At 38.3% G+C, this 10,954-nt stretch overlaps 1 long non-coding RNA gene across 1 annotated transcript; it reads left to right on the forward strand.

The window, feature by feature from the left end:
* The first annotated feature begins 556 nt into the window (after window positions 1-556).
* LOC107836904 (uncharacterized) lies at window positions 557-10,699 on the forward strand. The gene is made up of 2 exons (XR_001662880.1): window positions 557-859; window positions 10,443-10,699. It is a non-coding gene; the product is annotated as an uncharacterized LOC107836904 (long non-coding RNA).
* Window positions 10,700-10,954: the final 255 nt, after the last annotated feature.

The raw sequence follows: 10,954 nt of genomic DNA on the forward strand, positions 1-10,954 counted from the left end.
GTCTGCTCGCCTCTCAGCACAAAGAAAACAACTGTTTGAAGTAGAGTTGAGCGATTGGATCTAAAATATCAACATCACGTCAGTATCAGTATCAGTATCAGATTGATACTAATGTGATAAGAATAATGTTTTAGTTTCAGGTTCCCTCTTGAAATTTTATTTTATTTTGAATTGTAGTTTCTCAACCTTATAACATATCTTGTTTTGATTTGTTCTCAAATGAAAAGTTTTTGCACTTTGTTTACTTAGGAAAATGCACACAATATATGTTATTTTATAAACGTATTTTGTAGATAGCTATAAACTTCATCTGAATTCTGTCCTAGATTTGAATAAAAATAATTCTAAGAAAACAATGAACCTAACAACAGGAGTTTGATGATACATCAATCTTAAATGAAAAGTATTGGTATCAATATCGGCGTTACTGGCCTGATATTTACATGGCATCAGTCTCCAGCTCAAGACTTTTGCTCGCCCCCAATCAGTCTTCAGCGGCGGATGAGCAGCGCTTTACGCGCGTGCGTGTGAGTGTGTGTATATTCTGGTGTCACGCGGTTAACGGTGTCAGTTTAACTCTCGCTCCCATCACGCTGGGTGAGACCCTTTGGTCGCCACGCTGCGGTAACGCGCCCGTTAGGAATACAATCTCCGGCTTTGAGCTGCGGCTGCGGCTCGGTCCGCCTGTAACTGAAGGACTTCACCTCTGCCTCGGCTGCCTGCATGGGAGGACCTAACAGCTGCTCTCCTGTCCTCTCCACTCGCTCTCATGCTGGGGAGGAAAAAAGATTTGTCTCCCGAAAACTAACCTCCGAAAACGACGCACGTCTCAAACAAGGACGTCAAGACCAAGTCGCGGGTAAGTTTTCTGCATGCTTTCAGATGTTTACGAAATTCTGCCGTCAGTTGTAGCATTATTGATGTGTGCAATTTAGAAAAAAAAAAAAAAAAACCTTCAGAAAGTTGTGTAAAATCTGCAGAAGGTGAGCATGAGATAATAAAGAGTGGTTCCATACATTCTGGCGTTTTAGGTGAGTGTTGGTGGAAATGAATCAGTGAGGATGGAGCAGTAGATCAGTTGATTGTTGTGGCTGTTTGTGATGACACCTGGCAGGCTACCTGTTGCAGCCCAGAGCTGACCAGCATGCCAGCTGTTGTCAGGTATCGATGCTTCTTTGATTCTTGTAGAATCCAGACTAGCAGATCTGACACCATCCAGCTCAGAGCATCTCATTGTGGTGGACACATTCTTATTCCTCAAATTGTAAATAGTTTAATTTAAATAAAAAAAAAAATGCATTCCTGTCAGCTGCAGCTGTGAAGGTACAGCTGCATTATTAGTCAGTCCACAAGCTGTAAGATGCACAAACAGAGAGGACAACAAGAGACAAGCAAGTGTTTGAGGTCTTCTTCCTCATGCTGCTGGAGGGACTCTGAAGTCTACCTGAGAGACAGAGCCGACCCCCCTCCACCCCCCACCTCCTGCAGCCTCTTCCTTCTCAAAGCTCATTTCCCATGCTTTTCATGCCCGCAGTTTAAACCCCTTTGATGTTTTCTCACTCTGAACCCTGCACAGTGAAAGAGCTCCCTGGTATGTAAATGTTCTCTGATTGACTCCTGAGTCTTTTTAATTAACCCACTTGTATGCACGCTGCAGCTTTGTCCTCTGTGAAATGCCATCAGGGCTGGAGGTGGAGCCGTGATGGAAGAACATGCTGTCAGTGGGATCTTCAAAGTTAGCGGCAGGTTGTGTTTCAGATGATGCCCGGTTTGATATTTTCTGTGACTTACTCCTGCGTGAAATCCTTGGCGGTGATGTTAAAAGCAACACTTCGCACAGCGGCGGTGATGCAGCTGGCAATAAGGACTGCAGCTACATGATTTAATATTAATGACTTCGAAGATATCAAAAAGGAAGATCAGAGACGCAATATCCTGAAGGGAACTTATATTGATAAAAAGCTTAACTCTAATTGCAATATTTCTCCAGAACCTTCATGTTGAACCTTTTGCTCAAATTTTAAAGTGCTTTATTAAATCCATACATTTTTTTGTTTTATTAGGTGTGAAAATAATATTTATGCCGTTTTCTACTTTTGTAAATGCTATTTATGCAAAAAAAACAAACAAAAAAAAAAACAACAACAACAACCAAAAAACACCAAACAAACAGAAAAAAACAACTTTCCTGTCATAGTGCACTTTGTTCCACCGTTCAGAAACTGGAAGCTGAGGATGGATGCGCCCGGCGACTAGCCATGTGATTTCCACTTTCTGTCAGCAGGTGGCAAAATGCTCTCAGGGATAAGGAGAGAACCTCCCATCTGCTCCTGGAGGGGCAGCTTCAGCAGACACATCGCTGCTTCTCTGCCTCACCTCGGACATTTTTCTGTAAAATATATCAAAGCAACATATTCAGCCTGATCCCAATGCTCATATTTTTTTTACATAAAGTGACTGTTTTACTCTTTACATGGTCAGACCAACCTTCAGAAGAAGTTATTTGGCACAGGGACCAGAGTTGGATTCCTTCACACCTCCCCAAGCAAACAAGCTAGAGTTTGATTAAAGCGGACCGAACAGGGCTGCTGTGGATCCATCCTAAAGGGGATGAAATGTGTTTTTCAGGAAACAGAAAAATAAAACACAAATATCTTCTCCTGAGAAGGCTGGCCTGATGACCTCACACATATTTATCATATTTTTTAGCTATTGTGGCAGAACGTATCATTATCTGTGCCATAAAGCTGAGTTCACCTGCTCTGGAGTCAGGTTGGCCCCAGAGACTCATTTACATTATGAACATCCTGATTTCTGAACCAGATCAGCCCAACGAGTGAGAAGTTGAATAACGAGAGGGACTGAGTGTTCCTGAGCTCAGCGTTCACCTCCCTAAGTTCTGAGTTTGGTTAGAAAGGTGAACCTGTGGCGTGTTGCATCCCGTCCTCTGGGTCGTCCTGCTTACGCTGCAGACCGGTGTACCTGTCTCGCAGAAGACCTTGTGAAACATCTCTAGAGCTTATTTGTGTGGTCTATGTTATAATTATTGTAACATTATATTCTAATATTATTATTATTTAGTGTTTGTGTCACCGAAGTCCTTTGTAGCATAGGGAATTAGTTTTATAACAGAAATAAATAATGATTTTATAACTTGTTTAAAAAAAGCCATTTATTAAATTCAGTTTCCCACTGCAATAAATCAGACTTAAAAATTCTATTGTGTATGCTACTCAAAAAGGTTGGGGATATTTGACTTTTGGGTGAAATTTATAGGAAATGCTTAAAGTTCATGTTAGTGATGCTGCAACCTTAGAAACTCTCAATGTTCAGTTGTAACAACAGTGGAGCACATCCTGTTGTCCTTCAACATTAATTACAGCTTTACACCGACTCAACAAGGTGACTTAGAGTCTATAAGTGTTTCTCCTTCCAGTTTTCAATCCAACATGAAGAACTTCTCTGAAGAAAAGCAACCCCGCAGCATGATTCTGCCTGCACCGTGTTTCATGGAAGAGATGATGTGTTCAAGGTTGTATGCAGTGGTAGTTTTTCTAAACACAGTATTTTACAGAAGAGTAATTGCTATGGATGCACAGATCCATAGCAATTTGGGCCAGTGTCTATAGCTGATATCAATACTGCTGTTATTGCAGAATTAATCAATATTTTATTTTATCAACATTTTTATTTGATTAATCATCAGACTAATCTATAGATTACTCAATTACTAAAATAATTGCAACAGCACTATGGCCACTACACTGTAATGAATTGTAGTACATTGAACTGAAACAGTCTGCTTTGTGAATGAATATGGATGTATATGAATTAAGATATACTGGTTGTGCTTTGTCGTTCTTGGTAGTCAGTTTTGTAGTGGATGTCAGTAGCAGTCAAAATCATTTTATGTTGGGCAAATATTAAAATAATTCTTCCTCTGTTCAGTTTTTTACCCATTAAAACAACTCAAACATGGGTCAGGTATGGACAGCCTTCAGCCCCTCTAATGTCCAGGATCTGCTGTAGTCCTGCTGTGTTTCACTCTGTTTTCACAACCTGCTCCTCAGACTAACAGCTCTACATTACAAGTTCATGTCTGCTTCAGAAATTGCTGTTAGAGCTTTTGAAACGCTGAAACCATATTTCACAGTACGAATGTGTTAAAACTGAATTAGATTTTTCCTGGTTGAAAATCTAAAATACCCAGAGGAGTCAAATCTGAACTGTTTACACCGGGCTTACAGTTAGGACCAAAATTAGTTATCCCCCCAGCAGGGTTAGGTTTATAGCAATATTTTGAATTGGCTAATATGTTCCTTGATGTGGGATTAAGTTTTTTTCTGGCCCAACCAGAGTTCAGACTTGGAACTAATGGAGAATCTGTAGAGAGACTGAGAGATCGCTGTGATGGCAGGGAATCCTTCAACCTGAAGGGTTTGGAGCAGATCACCAACAATGAATCATCACAGGAACAAAGAGATCTGCTATGAGATCATTAAAGATCTTTACATCGATTACTTAGATTCCATTGATTAATATGATGAGAACAAAACAAAGATTACTAAAAACTCTGAAAGAGCAAAAACTTGTCTTATTTCATTACAGCTGATTTATCTGCTGCAGCTACACCCTCTCTTACAGCCTCTCTCCTCTTAAAGCACACATTGCTATTTCAGCTGCTTGGGTCATGGCTTTGGGTCAGATGGAGTGAACAGTATATCCAAAGAAGTCAGATTTTTTTTATTTTATTATTATTATTCAGGATAATATTGTTTTTAACAAAGACATCCCAAAACGAAGCTGTTGATCTGTCCATCCTGCTGTCTTATTAGCAGGATGCCACAATTAAACAGATACAGTGAAGGAAACAGTAAATGAGTAAGATGGAGCATGTAATGTGGAGCGTCAGGGAGCGGCAGGGTGAGAAAAAGAGAAGACACGATTACAGAGAAGGCTTTGAAGTGGAGTTTGGCTATGGGAATCCTAGTGTGCCTTCAGGGGAAAGCTCCTCTCACACAACATCAATAATGAATGAAAGATATCTTGTTCAGTAGAAGATTGAACTTAACTGGCATACTGATTTGTTACCATAAACCTTATGTAAAAATTGCATCAGTGTGTTTGTTACGCCTTATTAGTTGGATAAGATTAAAGACAATGGAGGAGAATTAATGAAGTTTGGAAGCAAACAAAAGAAAAACATGGTGATATTTTCACAAAATCCATAGTATCAGCACAGAGAGGCCATGTTGTTTTACGTACAAACAGCATCTGGAGTCATTTCTCCTAAGGACACTTTGAAGGCCCATGATGGTAAACACTTTAATACATAGTTAGGTTTGTTCAAACAAAGACCACATTGCTGACAGTTATACATGCAGTGTATTCATTGTGTATGAACATAGCAGTGTCCATACACTGGTATGAACAAAAGCATTCATACCAATGTGATTATTTTCATATTTTGTCTTGTTACAGTCCAAAACTTTTATGTGTTTTATGTGTTTGATTGGATTTATGACAGACCAACATAAAGGAGCTGGAAAATGATTTTCCCTGGACTGACTGTTGACCCTAGTGACTGAGATCAACACTTAGTTGAGCTTTTTTTTATTTTTAAAAAATTGAATAAAATTGAATAAAATTTATTTATTTTTTAAATTTAATAGATTGTTTTTTTATTTCTACAATTTCGCAGAGGAAAAATCCCAAGATTAAATAGATGGATATCTTGCTAACATATCTATATGTTAGTAAGACATAGTTTATTAATGTCTGGGCTGAGATAGGCAGTTAAATAAGATGATGTAGTCATCTTTCTTTTATGTGTCTTGATGCTGCGATCTGTTTGAAGACATTGAACCTGTACTCCAGCTTCAGGTCCTCTGCAGCCTCTAACAGGTTTCCCTCCAGGATTTTTCTGGATTAGCTCCATCCATCTTCTAATCAACTCTGACCAGCTCCCCTGTCTCTGCTGAAGAAAAGCAACCTTACGGCATGATGCTATAAATAAGATGTTTCACTGAACATTAAATTCAAATAAATTCAAAAATATTTAGTTTATCCAGAGGCCAAATTAAATGTTGTTATATCTCATACTCATATCTTGGAAGAGTTGTTGTGGATGGTGATGCTGTGGAAAGGAAGATCAGTTTACCTGTTGCACCACAACAAGTTTTTTTTTTTTTTGTCTACTCATCATTTTTCCTGACCCCTGGACATTGTGTTGACCAGACCGACAGAGATCAAGGCAGAGTGAGAAATAACTTTATTGGTATCTGGAATGAAATAGGAAGTTAAATAAGACAATTTAGTCATCTTTCTTTTATGTCTGTTTAATGCTATGAGATTTTCTTGACGTAACGCAATGCAACCTGTTTGAAGCGATTTGTATCTAAGGCAGAGTTTGAAAAGCACACTAACATCACGCTGGGTGTTCATATCTGCACTTCTCTCCCTCTTCTTCTGTCTATCCTTTTTCTCCTCTTTCCTCATTCACATCCCCTCGATTGTTCTCCAGAGCACAAATCCTCCATCTTGTGTCCAGCTTAAGATCCATAAGTGGCAAAAATGTGAATTTTTGACAATTTCCAACCCACCCTAAGATTTTGATCAGGAATGTGTGTGTGTGTGTGTGTGTGTGTGTGTGTGTTTTTTTGTTGTTGTTGGTTTAGAGTTTTTATTCTAGACCTACTCCTACTTTGATGACTCCCATGTCAGAAGTTGGTTAGTTAAAGGGAAGAATCAGCCAAATAAACTAAGTTTTAATTTAACAAATGGAAAAGCCAACATTGATTATGAAGATGCAGTGATTTGCAGCGACAAACTAAACGCTTCATGAGTTTGCTTGATTTTCAGTCTCTGTGTGGGCAGTTTGTGTTTTTTTTTTTTCTTTTTTGCTTTTGTGTTGCTGGCGGTCTTTAATCACAGGAAATTGGTAGACAAGACAGGATTGGGAATGAACCTCTGGACAGCTGCATCAAGAATAGAATATAAAAATCCTTTATTGTTCCACAGTGGGAAAATGAATCAAATACCAGCAGCAAATTAAAGAGAAGTGGAAGCATGCATTTTCAACACAAATGTGAAAATAACAAATAGGAGACGGTAATAGGATAATAATACTGTGCAGTTATTAAAAATAGATTATAAACATGTTCAACTTCAAAGAAGGTAAAAGATGTGTATTTTTGTTCATAACCATGGTAGAGTAGATGTTGTTTTTACACAGTAACTTTGATGAATGACAGACATCTTTGTGAGGTGAGGCAACTGATTTCTGCATGAAACAGGTTAAGATATTTTAAGTCTCATTTTTTTTTGCAGCTGAGTTTTTATTGGTTGGTTTCCACTTATCAAGCAAACAGAACAAAACTTGTCGGCAGGCGGTAGTATTTACACTCTAACAAAGATGGACATAGTTACAGATATGAAGCAAAATTCAGATTTTCACATTGTGGTGTGAAAGTTGACCAGAATAGAGGTTTATGACCCAGTGACCGGTCGCTGTCTTCACCGGTGGAAGGCTGCCCTTTCAGAAAGTTTGCAGTGAACGTTAGCGTGGCGTTAGCCTCGGCTCATTTTAATGCCATAAATGGGAATATTGTTGCGTCAGGCTCATCATTTTAAATCAGTGACTTTGTCTAGCAGAGCTTTCTGCTGTTTGAGGCAGGAAAGCAGTGGATCTCTCAGGCCCATGTTCATCGTCTTCAGTCCGTTCCCCTGTTGTTTTGCTGTTGTTTTGCTTCTGTTAGCCTAGCACGTTGATTACCAACGTCCCTACGGACCTCCTCCAGCTCCTTGTTCTCCTCACTCTTAAAGCTGCTCAGATTCTGCATATCATTTTTCAATGAGGTAATGTCATTTTGCATTCTGTTGATATTGTAGTTTATACATTCTTATTCTTACTAAACATGGTGAACCAATATGTAGTTCTATACTTTTACCTTTTTATAAACTTTTTATACTTTTCTTGCTTTTCTTTGGTTATTTTGTTTGTATTTCCTATAACTCATGTAAAGCACTCTCAACTACCCTGTTGCTGAAAATATGTTATATGAATAAAATGACCGTACCTTGTTGCATATATTTTGGATAGCCTTAGCTGTCATTAGCTCACTCTCCTCTCTCTGCATCATGCTGGCTTTGTTGTCAGTGTTTGTTGGGTCTACCAACATCTGGTCGTATTTCCCCAGGTTTCATTTTCACTCCATGGATAGTTGTTATTTTGAAGACAAACTGAATTACTTTATTGAGTTTAGTAGCGCTTTCTTGTCTCCGATCAGGACAGTTTAAAGTTTTAAACTGCCATCTTGGAAATGCTCCTGGAAAAAAAACAAAAAAACAAACAAAAAGCAAATAAGCATTTTAAGTCTCTTTAAGTTAAACACAGCCTGAATGAATAAACTTAAGCTGTCAACTGTCTAAATATATCAGTTTATTGAAAATAGACAAACTGTTCTTTGTATTTATTTACAGCCTCCAACTACCCAAACAGTTTGAACATATGACCGTCCAGGTTTGTTCCTGCAGCTCTCCATCAAGTTCAGAAACATGCTTTTTGTTCAAAGAAATTATTTCTTCCTGTCAACTTTTCAGCCAGCAGGAGGAACAGAGTGATTTCAATTAATTAAACACGTGTTCAATTCCCCTACAAATCCCACCATTAAATAATTATGACACAGTCTGCCACAATCTTGGGGGCACAGCTGAGACGATGATAATGTAGTCTGATGGCGATGGTAAGCATAGAGCAGCAGACTCTTTCATGTTCTCAGCATCCGGCCTTCTGACTATTTTATAGGGCCGAGAACAGGGATTTCTCTGCAGAAGAAGTTACTTGAAGGGCAGCTGACTTTGCTTTAACTACCATTTTAATATGCATTGTAAATTACATTATTCTTGTGTATAATACTCTTGGTTACCAATACTCTTGGATCGTCTTGCATCAGTCTGTTAAGGTCTTGTAACAGTTTAATAGGTGAAGCTGTTCCTTTAAACCTGCTCCATGCCAGACCTCAGAGTGGATTCTCTCTGACCTTACCCCTTGTGTGTGCGAGGACTGAAGCAAACATAGAGGACTATGGCAAATGATACAAGTTTTACGTGTGTGGGGTCGGTTGGACCCCATTTCTACATACAAGGGTTAAGGTGAAAACTTGTGTCATCTAAAGACTTGATACTAGTGTGATGCATGCCAGTCACACAACACAACAACAATTAAGAGTTTTTCCAGGAACTTGTGTCGTTTCCAGGGGTAGACTCCATCAGAATATGGAGTCTACTCCATCCCTACATCTATGGCAATGTAGGAATAACATTATAACGATATATACCACAATGTTTTTTTTTTCTTTTTTTTTTTTTTTTAAATAAAACTTACAATAGAAAGTAAAAAAAATCACATACTAATTGAATGGAATGTATGTATTTGTAAGTGTTAAAATGTTTTTGGTTGTTTTTGTGGATGTATTTTTTGCAACGTTTTGTTTTCTTTAAAATTAGATTTTTTTAAGGGAGACCCAATGACAGACAGGAGCATCTCAATAGTGACTACCTGGTTAAATCAAAGCTAAATAAGTAAAATAAGTGAAAAATATATCTCTGCATACAAACACAATAACCTTAATGCAGTGGATGTCTGCATCAAATCCTGCTTTTACTTCCCAATGTACGAGACTGGAACTTGTAGTCAACTACATCGCTTGGCATTTCTAATATTCAAGCACATGCTTCATTTAAAGTGGTAAAACAAAATGCAACACTCCAGTTATGTTTTAATGAGGAAATAATATTACAACATGATGTAAAACTTAAAAATCCCCCCCTCAATTTTATGCAGTACTGCCCTTGTAGGAGCTTTTTATGTGAGAATGAGAATCTTAAATTATGTTCTGGATGTAAGGAGCCAGTAAAGAGAAGCTAAAATAGGAGCAATATGATTGATCTCTCTTTTTCATTTTCATCAGAACTCTTGCTGCAGCATTTTGGATCATCTGAAGTTTTTTACTGTATTCCTGGACTTCCTGATAGTAAAGAATCATAGTCGTCCAGAAAGAATGACATAAATTCAAATTTGGTCAATAATTATTCTCTATATGTGGCATTTTCAAAAATGCAAAACTGATATATGGACATCAATTGGCAAATCAGAATGCAAATGATGTACTTTTAGTTGTATCAAGGCAGCTGTCACTTCCAGCATGTCAATATTTCAGTGAAGCGCTCGCTCTCAGTGGCTTCAGCAACAGGTGACAGAAAAAATATAAGTGCTTACAAGGCAGCAGATGCCTCAGCTAAAAAACTCCGAAGGTGCTGCGAATGCAACATCTGGCCTTAAACCTTTTCACTGGACCTGATGGAGTGGCTGTTTGAAACCGACACAGACCACTTCTTATCCAGCTTCATCTGATTGTAATCCTCTCAAATTTGCTTTGCAGGTTGTCCTGATTGCAAAGAACAGCCACACTCCACAGAAAAGCTGCAAGCATTCAGAAGCCTCACTCCATTACTGTCACATTGCACACAACACTGCGGAATGCTGAACACTGCAGAGTTAAAGTTTACCAAAGTGACAAACTTCTGTCAAGTTTGCCACTTGCTCCGTCTCAGCAAGAAGAGCACAGGGAGAAGTTCTCCTTCAACAGCTGCAAAATCACAATCAAAAACCTATAATAAACAAAAGTAAACAAACTAATAACATTTTTGTTTAATCTTCTTAAAGAGGCAGCAACATGTATTTTCTTCTCATATCTTGCCAATTGTTTAGCATAAATAATTAACTGTTAAATTCAGTGAATGGGACTTAAAAGAAATTTTGCATTTTAACGCCTTAAAATTAGACCTCTGTCTCTAAAAACTTCTGCTCTTTCTGAAGCTCCGCCTTCATTAAGTCATCACAACATGGCTCCTCTATTAACCCTTTAACAACATTTTTACTGAAAAGTAGCTT

The sequence above is a fragment of the Poecilia formosa genome, unplaced genomic scaffold (genome assembly GCF_000485575.1).
Source record: "Poecilia formosa unplaced genomic scaffold, Poecilia_formosa-5.1.2 Scaffold96, whole genome shotgun sequence".
Lineage (NCBI taxonomy): Eukaryota > Metazoa > Chordata > Actinopteri > Cyprinodontiformes > Poeciliidae > Poecilia > Poecilia formosa.